The sequence below is a fragment of the Thermobia domestica genome, chromosome 4 (assembly GCF_964235325.1).
Source record: "Thermobia domestica chromosome 4, izTheDome1.hap1.1, whole genome shotgun sequence".
NCBI classification, from domain to species: Eukaryota; Metazoa; Arthropoda; class Insecta; order Zygentoma; family Lepismatidae; genus Thermobia; species Thermobia domestica.
The window spans coordinates 234557535-234568427 of NC_137457.1; positions in this window are offsets into that span (position 1 = coordinate 234557535).

Consider the following 10893-nt stretch of genomic DNA (forward strand, 5'->3'; position numbering starts at 1 on the left):
TTAAAATGCTTTCTTTTGTAATAATTTGAGCAACCATGTGGGAGGCGGCACGACGGTTTTTTGCCCCTCTCATTTCAGTACCCTCCCAACAGACAAGGACAACGTTACTGACAAACAGGGATAACGTTACGTAATTTCTGATAAGCAGGACAGACAAAATGAATAAGAAAATATATTTATATCACCCTCTCCCCGTTCATGATTGGAATATCACGTAGCATTTTTAATTCTACTGAAAACCCTGTGCGGTTAGGGGTAAGTAACTAAAGAGATACCTAATACATAGCTCCCCTTGATTGTAATATTACCGCTTCTTTATTTGTTCAAGAGAGCTCCTACACAACCAAGGGTGACAAAAAGAATAGGAAAAGTGTCTATTGATTCTAGTGGCTGATCCAGCACGGATTCCTGAGGGGGTGGGGGAGCGGTGAAGTGAAGGATTCTTTTGATGATGTGAAGCTGTCACAAATTACCACTTAACTAAACTAAACATAATAGTGTGGTTAACCGGAACCCAGTCAGCTCAAATTGATGTAAAAGTTTAATTTTTACTTCATATTAAAGTTTTGGTTCCAAATGAGAATTTCAGTCCGAGTGGTCAATGATCAAATCTTGGGGGGCTTTTCGGTGTAGAGGCTATGACCCCCTTAGGGGGAAAAGGCAAAAATATTAAAATTCTTAAAACTTTCGAAGTTTTCGTCTATTTTAAAGGAACTTTTGGCTTCATATTCAAGTGTTTGTTCCAAATGACAATTCCAGTCCGAGGAGACAATGATCAATTCTCGGGGGACTCTGCAATGTAGGAAAAATAATAACGTCTATATCGTGATCATGTTGGTGACATCACGAGTCATGACGTGAATATAGCACAAAGTAAACAGTAAATGTTGTCGGCTCTCGTAGCTGAGTGAGCTAGCGCAGCATGCTAGTAAAGAAGATTGGTTTTGGCGTGGGTTCAAATCCTTCCTAAGGAGAATTATTTTTATTATTTTTAAAAAAGTTTATAACACTTCTTTCGTTAAAAAATGATTTAAAATAATATTCAAAAAGTGATTTAACAATTATTTTTTTTAATTTTCATTAAAATAAGTTTGCCCTTGTACTATACAGATCCATAGCGAAGTTAGTAGTAAAAATAGTAGTAGTAGGAACGGGTTACAATGCAATTCAGCATTCATTTGTTTCCGTGCGATGTTGCCAAACGTAACTCGCTTACAATGCTTTCTGGCTAGGCCTTAGTGTGTTTCGAAAATATGCTTGTGTTCGGGATGAAGTTCCAAGGTTCAGCATTGACTAGGAGTTTTTGCTATTAATATCCCTTCTAACAATATTGGCAGTGGACAAAAGTTGGACCGTGTTGAAGCTTTTTGTTCCTAATTTAGTTATTTTACTTTATTATTTAACGAACATATTGAAAATATATTTGTTAGCAGGCACGTATGCAGGAATTTATTTCGGGAGGGGTCCAAATTATCTGGGGGGTCCTACTTCAATATTAGGATAAATTATAATATTTTTTAAAAAAAATAACCCCCAAAATTAGGTTAAATTTTCAGAAAAGTTGGGATTTCAGAGGGGGTCCGGACCCCGTGAATCCACCCATGAGTCCTTGTTTGTCAGTAATGTTTCCTCATTTTGAAACCCTCAGAAACTTCGAATATATAAAGGAAAACGAGTTATTTTCGATAAAGTATCACTTCAAGGAGACGCGATATTTTTTATTGCACATGGTGGTACCCCAAATTAACAAGGGCAAGAATTCCTTTACTTTGGTTCTCTGCAATTGCGCTCTATCGAAAGGTTAGGTTTGTAATATATACTCCTAAGAACAAACGTGTTTGCCAGAGAACCGTGATACTGAACAGAGCTCCACAGAAATGCATGCTGAACTTTCGTTTATAGCTACCCTTTGGTGTTTTTTGCCCTCAAGGTAAATCGAGTGATGATTCAGTTCAGTCCCTGTTCTTAAGCTGTGTTCGTATTACTTCGAATAGTTTTGACGTGTGTTTTCCAACCACCATATGAACAGACAATCAAGGCAAAGCATAGAATATAATACATTTAAGCAAGTATATTTGTCGCGAAATTATTACACACATTACCCAAACACACTTAATATATGAATCCATACATTTATTTATATAGGTAAAGCAAAGAGTGTAAATTACCTATCGAAAGAATAAATTAACAGCACGATCATAATGAAAAGCATGCCTCGTAATATAACAGACTTCTTTCGCGTAAGAAATCGAAACTCAGTTGGTCAGAGCAACTAGTCTGTACGAATTAGGTTGTTAGTTGGAGCCTAATACGAGTAAGAGTTTTTTACTATTGTTGTTCTCTTTTTTTATGTGAGGAAAAATCAAATTGTAACATCGCGATATCAAATGTATTTGGTTAGGTAACTTTGTCTTAGCTAAACTTTAAATATCAGTAACCGTCGAAATTATTTTACTAACCCATCAGTTACTGAACATTTCAGACACCAGTCGCATAACATGAAGGTTAACCTCACGTCCGCAGCCCTTAGTTATGCGTCCATACTTTCAAGGTCGGACCTTGGGCGGGGCAACCCGGGCGACTGCCCGGGGCGCCAGAGTCAGAGGGACGCCAAAACGAGCCTCAAAAAGTAAATTTTATAATGTGTTTCCTACTGACTTTTTTGCTTTATATTCTTGTAAAGTAGCGGCAATTACATAATATTTTTCCATTTCACCATGGAAGAAGAGTTTCATAGCACTAAGGGGACTGTATCGACAAATGGAGAGATGGCATGTAGAATAAAGAGTGGAGGGGGAGTAAGTATTGTTTGTTTCTTTGCTTGAGTTTAGCGTTCCACAGTTATGCCTTAATGGCCAAAGGAGCTGTGGATACTGATTATAGTGAAATCCGAACCACGTTTATCGTTCAACAGTAACCCACCGGGAATTGGACCCGGGACCACAGAAGGCAGGCGTGCTAGCCAGTAGACCAAGCTGGAGGGGGGCGGTGTTCGTATTGTTTATAGCAGGCCATATTCTTTGTGAAGTTTTCCTAGGTAATGAATGTCTTTTTGAAAAATGGGTTTAAACTATTAAAAACACTAGGATAAAATGTAAAATATAGGCTAATACCAGGGGGAGGGCGCCATAAAGTCACTTTGCCCAGGTGAAAATTTAGCCTGGTCCGTCCCTGCGTACTTTCTATATATTTTTTGACTTTGCAGCTTGTGCGGTCCCCACGCCACAGGGTTGTGGTCGCGCTATTTACGCCAATGCTTCGAACGTAATTCAATAACTGTTTCAGAAATTCTACTATCAGCATGGAAACGGGAATATATATTTTTCTAATAGTCCCATAGAACTTTCACCCAGAACACCAGATGCAATATTTCAGAATGGGCTCTGGCTAAGTATAAGGAGGATCTGATATTTCCTAAGTAAGTTCCTTTCAGAAAGTTTGATATTTCTTTAACGGTGTTGTAAATAAACATACTCATCGTTATTAGCCCGACACAAAACCATCCTGGACAAATCCCTCTAGAGCAACGATCAGCAAAAGTTTATTCTGTCTAATTTTATAAGCGACTCAAGGGTGAAACACTTGTTAACGAAAGCAATGCTGTGCATACACTGCCATGCTTCTGACAAAATATAAAGTGTTTTAGAATCTTTAGACACTTTTCCTATTCTTTTTGTCATCCTTGGTTGTGTAGGGCGCCTTCGAACAAATAAAGAAGCGGTAATATTAAAGCCAACGGGCGCTGTAAATATATTACGTATTTCCTTTGTTAACTAATCATAACCGCCTAGAGTCATCTTCGGTAGAATAAAAAAAAATGCTACGTGATATTCCACTCACGGAGGAAAGGATGCTCTAAATATATTTCTTATTCATTTTGTCTGCCCTGCTTGTCAGAAATTAAATACTTTCTTTTGGGAGGGTGCTGAAAATAGAGGGGCAAAATAAAACGTCGTGCTCCTCCTACAGTTTAAATTTTGTTACGTGGTTGCTCAAATTGTTACTAAAGAAAGCACTTTAAACTAAGATGTCTAAGGTTACTACATTATGTAAGGGTGGCATATTCAGGAATAATAATAATAATAGTAATAATAATAATTTATTTAAATATTATATAAATAATAATGTTTATAATAATAATAATAATAATAATAATAATAATAATAATTATTATTATTATTATTATTATTATTATTATTATTATTATTATTATTATTATTATTATATGAATATCTTTGGAGAGACGAAATTATGTGACACGAATCATTACATGTAGAGCTTTAAGATGAGTGGTCAAAGGGGAGGAAAAAAAAGGATTTTTCTCTCTGACTCTCTAACGTAAAGATTATGTGCTGAAGGTAAGAAGCGTCATCAATCTAAAATTGGTTGTTTTTACGTAGAATATCAGCTACTTCAGTTCTCCTCCTTCGGGCTACTTACCTCATGGGGTAAATTCAAAACAATTTTGATTCAAGACAAATACACTGTAAAACTTTTCCGTAATGAAACATCTAGGGAAAATTAAACATTTTATAGGGAAATCTGGTATCAAAGTGTCCAAAAAAGTAGATAGAAGACTATTTAATGATAAACATTGTGAAACTTTATAAAAACCTCCAAATTAGAATTAGCGTTTACTGGGAAACATTCATTATGCACCAGCGAGCATATTGTGAGCAGTGAGCACAGGGAAAATAATTACGAAACTGTTTACAAACAAAATTAGGGACACTAATGCAAGTGCGACAACATTTTTTTTCCTTTTTTGGTATGGTCATGAGTTTTACACATATGTTACAATTTGATTCTTTCCCACACAAAAAATAAATAAAATAACCACAGTAAGAAAAATGACAGTTGTACCTCTGTGGGGGTTCGAACCAGCTACCTTCGCCATACAGACTCGTTGCATTAAGTAACTAAGCTATTTGTTTTCTTTCGCAAACTGAACATGTTCTACGGTAAAGATGATTTTTCATTACGATCGTGCTACCAATTCGTCCTTTTCCATAGGCAATTTCCACTATATGCTCTATCTATACGTTAATACTTAGTATAGATTCATATATTTGGAGTTTGCAGATAATGCACGTAATAAGACATATTAGAAATGTTTCGTTAAAAGTTTCGTTTGTAGATTTAATTCACATTTCTCTCAATGACATAGATGTCGCTGCTTCGTGTTGAACTGCAGAATTCCCTCGCGTTCTTGAAAATTTCCCACTTTAGCAGAGTTGGTAATTCTCTTAATTTCAGTCGATTTAATGTTTTTCGCTTTTAATTTATTTATTTTAAGCTAATATCTAACACAAATATTAAAAACGAGGTTGTTATTAACGTTCCCTGCTGTGGAAACCTTCCAAAATTTCGAACATATAAAGAAAACGGAGATATTTTGAGAAAAGTTCAAAATAAAGAGACGCGTCATTTATTTTGCTCATAGTAGTACAAGAAGGATAGACAGAGAAGGTCACTGTTTGTAAAGCTGCATTCGCTTCACCTCATGGTATTGATCGCGGAAAAGTTGATGATCTTACGAAGCATTTGAAAAATACTGGTAATCCTCGGCCTATGATGGTAAGTTTTAACGTATTACACGTTACAAAATAACTAACGTAACCTACCCTAACGTAAAGTAGCCTACAAATGTTTAACTTAGCTTATAAACAGTGCTCTCAATCAGGTCGATTCCGACTCGAGCCGGGCCACTGGTTGGGGCAGCTCGAGTCATGAGTAGATTCAGCTAGGGTTGTGTTACGGGTTGGTCGAGTCAGCTCGGGTAAGCTTAGGTCAAACATTTTTGTTTTGGTTCGGTTCAAGTTGACCCAAAACCCGACCGGAACCTTACCCGAAACAAAAATGTTCGAACCAACCTGACACGTGACCCGATCCGAGCTGACTCGACTGACCCGTAACACGACCCTAGCTGACTATCCATGACCCGAGCTGACCAACCAGTGACTTGAAAAGAGCTGGGGACGGCGGTGGCTCAATGGCGTTCACCTCTGGTGCTTGGGGCCTGGGTTCGATTCCGGCCTGCACCAAGTGAACTTTGTGGTGGACAAACACCGTGTGCGTGAGTTTTCTCGGGGTTCTCCAGTTTCCTCCCACTTTCTCCATTCTACCATTTCATTTATCACTCATCATCAGCGTCTCCTTTAGCCTAACCGGCATAAGCGTGGGACGTAAAACTAAAAGATTTCATTTTTCATTTTTGAAAGCTGACCCGATTCGGGTCAGAATAGACCCGATTAACAGCACTACTTCTATATGCTGTCTCTAACCTATCTTGTTTTCACCTCAACTAATTTTAAAAGCATAACTCATCTAGGCCTATCATTTTTTAGGGTTCCTGGAGATATCTCAAGAAAAATATGCAGATTTGCAGTCAGTGTAAGACTATTTCTCTTTAAAAGCAGTGGAGTACTACACAAACCTTCCAAAGGCACAGTAAATCAAGAAACCAATATTGAAAAGACTTCATAATATGTACAAGTGTTACAAAGATGTGTTTTTATTAGATTTCTTACAGCAATTTTGTATATAAAATTATCATCAGTTTCAAGACAGTAGTGATTGTTTGGGGGAAAACTCTGATAAGTCCGGTAAACAGAGCACAGTACTTTTTTATTGTTAAAAAAGTATTACTACTATATTATTTTTCATGTTTTATAATATCCAATCACAATAAGATATAACTAAAATGAATGTTAACAAGAAGCATTGCATTGTAATGACATTTTGAAAAATATATAACTTCAAACTTTAAATTTGTTGTACTGTAAAATTTGCAAAATGTGACTTATCATATTATTCCCCTGGACCCTTCATGTATTAGCATGTATAGTTATATGTATCAGTATTTACTTTCTTCGGTATGGAGTGTAATGTGCATGTGTTTAAGTGAGTAGTGTAGATTTTAGGATTAAGGTGCGAGTGAGAGTATGATATATTTAGTGATGGACAATGTATTCTCGTTTGTTTATTTATCCTTTTGGTCCGTCATAACAAGTACGTTACTCCATAGCGAGGAATTTCATAGTAGTTCGTACCGTAATTTTATAGTACATGGCTTATAATTAACAAAATAGTGCAAAGATTATTCAGTTGTGCACAGGCTGTTTAAAGACTACTAGCGCCATCGCGTCTAAATTTAGTGTTATTCGTTCCTAAAATTCTATTATCTAATACTTAGTGATCTGGTTTATACGGAAATAACCCTTCTTTTATAATAAACTAGCATATATTACCCGCTTCGCTGCGATGAAATAAATGCATACTGATATTGCTAATTTTGGATCATTTTAATGTATGTCATCCCTCCTCATCCCCCAAGTGTCAGGGCTGGAAATGGACTTAAACATCAGAAGTGTCACTGTTCATTTCGGCGACCGCAAGAACTCTTTTTTTTTTTTTTTTTTTTTTTTTTTTTTTGTAATGCTCAGATCAGCCTCTTCAGTTTCGGCATCTGAAGACTTTAACCGAAACGGGCTATCATCATCTCATTTTATTTTTCTGTAGCCTTTTTCATCATCCTTTATTTGCAATAGTTGGAGGGAAAAAGGGAAAAGGGTGGGAAGGATGGGACCACAACACTCAACATCAAACAACAATGAACAACAAACAAAACAAAACAAATTTTCAAAAACAAAAAGAAAACGAAAAGAAAAACAAAATAAGTTCTTTCGTCGTATTTAAATTTCCTTTTTTATACCAATACGTTGCCGCTCTCTGGATTACTGTTAAATACATTGGTTTGAAACCCATCAAATTACACAATGCGCTGTGCGGTGTCGTGCTGAAGGCGCCACCGAGCCGAATTAAAAGGTTTCTTTGTGGGCGATTTATTTTTGCTTTTAAGGTGTTATTCTCTAATAATCGATGTGCCCATACGCTGGAACCGCAAGAACTATAGATTCAACAGTAGTATCTGCCATTTTTGACCATTTATATATATACACATCCCCACCCTCATGCCATGGCCCATGTTGCGGGCCATGGCATCGGAAATGTTACCGTTCATCTCAGCGACCTCAAAAAACGTGGATTCAGCACTACTATCGGTTATTTTCGATGATTTTTAAATATCTCTTCCTCCCCCTCCCTCATGTTGTGGGTTTAAATTTGGATTTAAACAGGACCGAAAGTACCACTGTTCATCTAAGGAATTCAGAAAACTATAAATTCGACACTGATAGTGGCCATTTTCGATCATTTATATATATATATATATATCTTCCCCTCCCTCAAGTAGCGAGCTGATTTTAGATTTAAACCGGATCGAAAATGTCACTGTTCATCTGAATGTTTCCGGAAATTATGGATTAGACACTAATATTGGTCATTTTCGATAATTATTATATATAGCTCCCCCTCCTCCTCCTTCTTGCTCCGACCCACGGCATCAGAATTGTCACTGTTAATCTCAGCTTTTCCTAAAACTATGGATTCGACATTAATATGAGTCATTTTTTATCATTACAAAAATGTTATCCCCCTCTTTTTCGTTGTTCCCTGCCCTTCCCGACTATCAGAGCTGAACTTGGATTTTAAACAGCATCAGAAGTGTCACTGTTTCTCTCATCTACCACGAAAACTATAGATTAAACACTAATATCGGTCATTTTTGATCATTTTGAAATTTCTCTCCCCTCCCCCTCCCCTACATTGCATCGTCAAACTGAATAGCCTAAAGCAATCCCTGCCCCTAAACTTATGAATGTTGAAAATTTGATTGAGATTGGTCGTGTGGTTCAAGAGTGATGAATCACAAAGGCAGTCATTTTTATTTTAGTTTTTTTTTACATATATATCTTCCCTTCTCCCTCCGCTAAGTTGGCTCGTCAAAATGAAACGATAAAACACTCTCAAGGCCCGACCTTCATATATGTTAAAAATTTGATCAAGATTGGTTGGGTGGTTCAAAAGTTATTTGGTTATATTAGTTTTATTCATACGTCGTCCTCCTCTTCCCCTCCCTTAGGATCTACCGTTAAAGTGTAATTGCAAATATTTTTTCACATTCGAACCTCATGTATCTTGAAAATTTGATTGAGATCGGTCGGATAGTTCAAAAGTTATTAAGTTACAAAAATTGTCACTTTCAGTCTTATATAAATTGATTTTTATATTTCTCCTCCCTCCCCCTCCTCTAAGTTGTGCCGTAAAAGTGAAATGGCGAAAACATCCCAGGTCCGAACCCTATCTATGTTGAAAGTTTGATCAAGATCAGTCTCTTGGTTCAAGAGTTATTAAGTTTAATTTATATTTATAGATTTCTTCCCTCCCCTCTCCCCACTAAGTTCTACCTTTAGAGTGATATGATACAAACCACCTCAGGTCCGAACCTCGTCTATATTGATTTTTTAAAGATCGGTGGGGTGGTTTAAGCGTGATGAAGTCACAAAGACAGTTAATTTCATTTTTGACTTTTTTTTATATATCTTCCCCCTCCCCTTCTCCATCGTTGCACTGTGAAAGTGAAATGAAGAAAACATCAAACGCCCGAGCTTTATCTATGTTCACACTTTGATCGGGATCGGTTGGGTGGTTCAAAAGTTATTAAGTTTCTTTTTATTTTTACATATCTGTCCCCTCTCCTCCCCCTCTCCTAAGCTCTGCAATTAAAGTGATATGATATAAACCAAACCAAGTCTGAACTTCATCTATGTTGAAAATTTGGTTAATATCGGTTGGATGGTTTAAGCGTGATGAAGTCACAAAGACAGTCACTTTTGTTTTTCATTTTTTGGCATATATCTCCCCCTCCCCGTCCCCTTATCTATGTTGAAAATTAGATCGAGATCGGTAGGGTGGTTCAAGAGTTATTAAGTTTTATCATTTTGATATGCTTCCCCTTCTCTCTGCCCTGCCCCTCCCCTAAAATCTACTGTTACAATGAAATGATAAAAAGCTTCCAAGGTTTGAACTTCATATATGTTGAAAATTTGATTGAGATCAATCAGGGGGTTCAACAGTTATTAATTCACAAACATAGTAAACATTAGCTTACGCCCATACGAATAGGTAATTAGACAAATTGACTTGTAATTGAACATTCCTGAAATCCACGATCGTTTATATATCCTAGTAACCAAAATATTAATCATAATAATCTTCGCGTTTCAACTTAACATGGAAATTGCCTATATGTTGTTATTTCAATCTTCGGGCTGCATTCACAAATCCTCTTACCCGTTGCGTGCTGCGAGCAATGGCATTGTTGACATTTTTCTGATATGTAGTTGCATATTATTCATAACGCTGAACTTTCATTGCATACAGAATGAAATTTTAAAGCCGTGAAGTCAATTATACGATAGCTTGTTAGGACAGAAATTTATATTTGGTTCATGTAGGATCACAGGTGCAAATGGATGGATTATGGCAATTGCTGACTTTAATATAGTTATGTAGATTGCTTTGAACAGTCTCGGGCTTAGTGAAGTATAGGGTGTGTAAAAAGAAATCGACGTCATATGCATCGGCGCAAATAAGTTTTCAACATTGGGGGGGGGGTAAGACCGTTCACACACACACACGCACCCCCCCCACATATATATATATATATATATATATATATATATATATATATATATATATATATATATATATATATATATATATATAAGCGGTGCTCAAAATATTTACGAAGTTGAAAAACAATGCTGTGAAGGATCAGGGGAGCAGAATTGTCTTCAGTGGCGTATTTAGGAGGCTATCGGGCTCAAGCTCCCCTCGAAATAAATTTGTTAGTTTTTCGTATTTCACGTACAAAAATAATTCTTCTTACCATTTCTAAGAATGTCATTGACTTTCAATTTTTCTTATGCTCTTTGTTAAGAAATAATACTGTATTTGTCAAATTTCATTCCATGTAAGAACTGCGTCCTT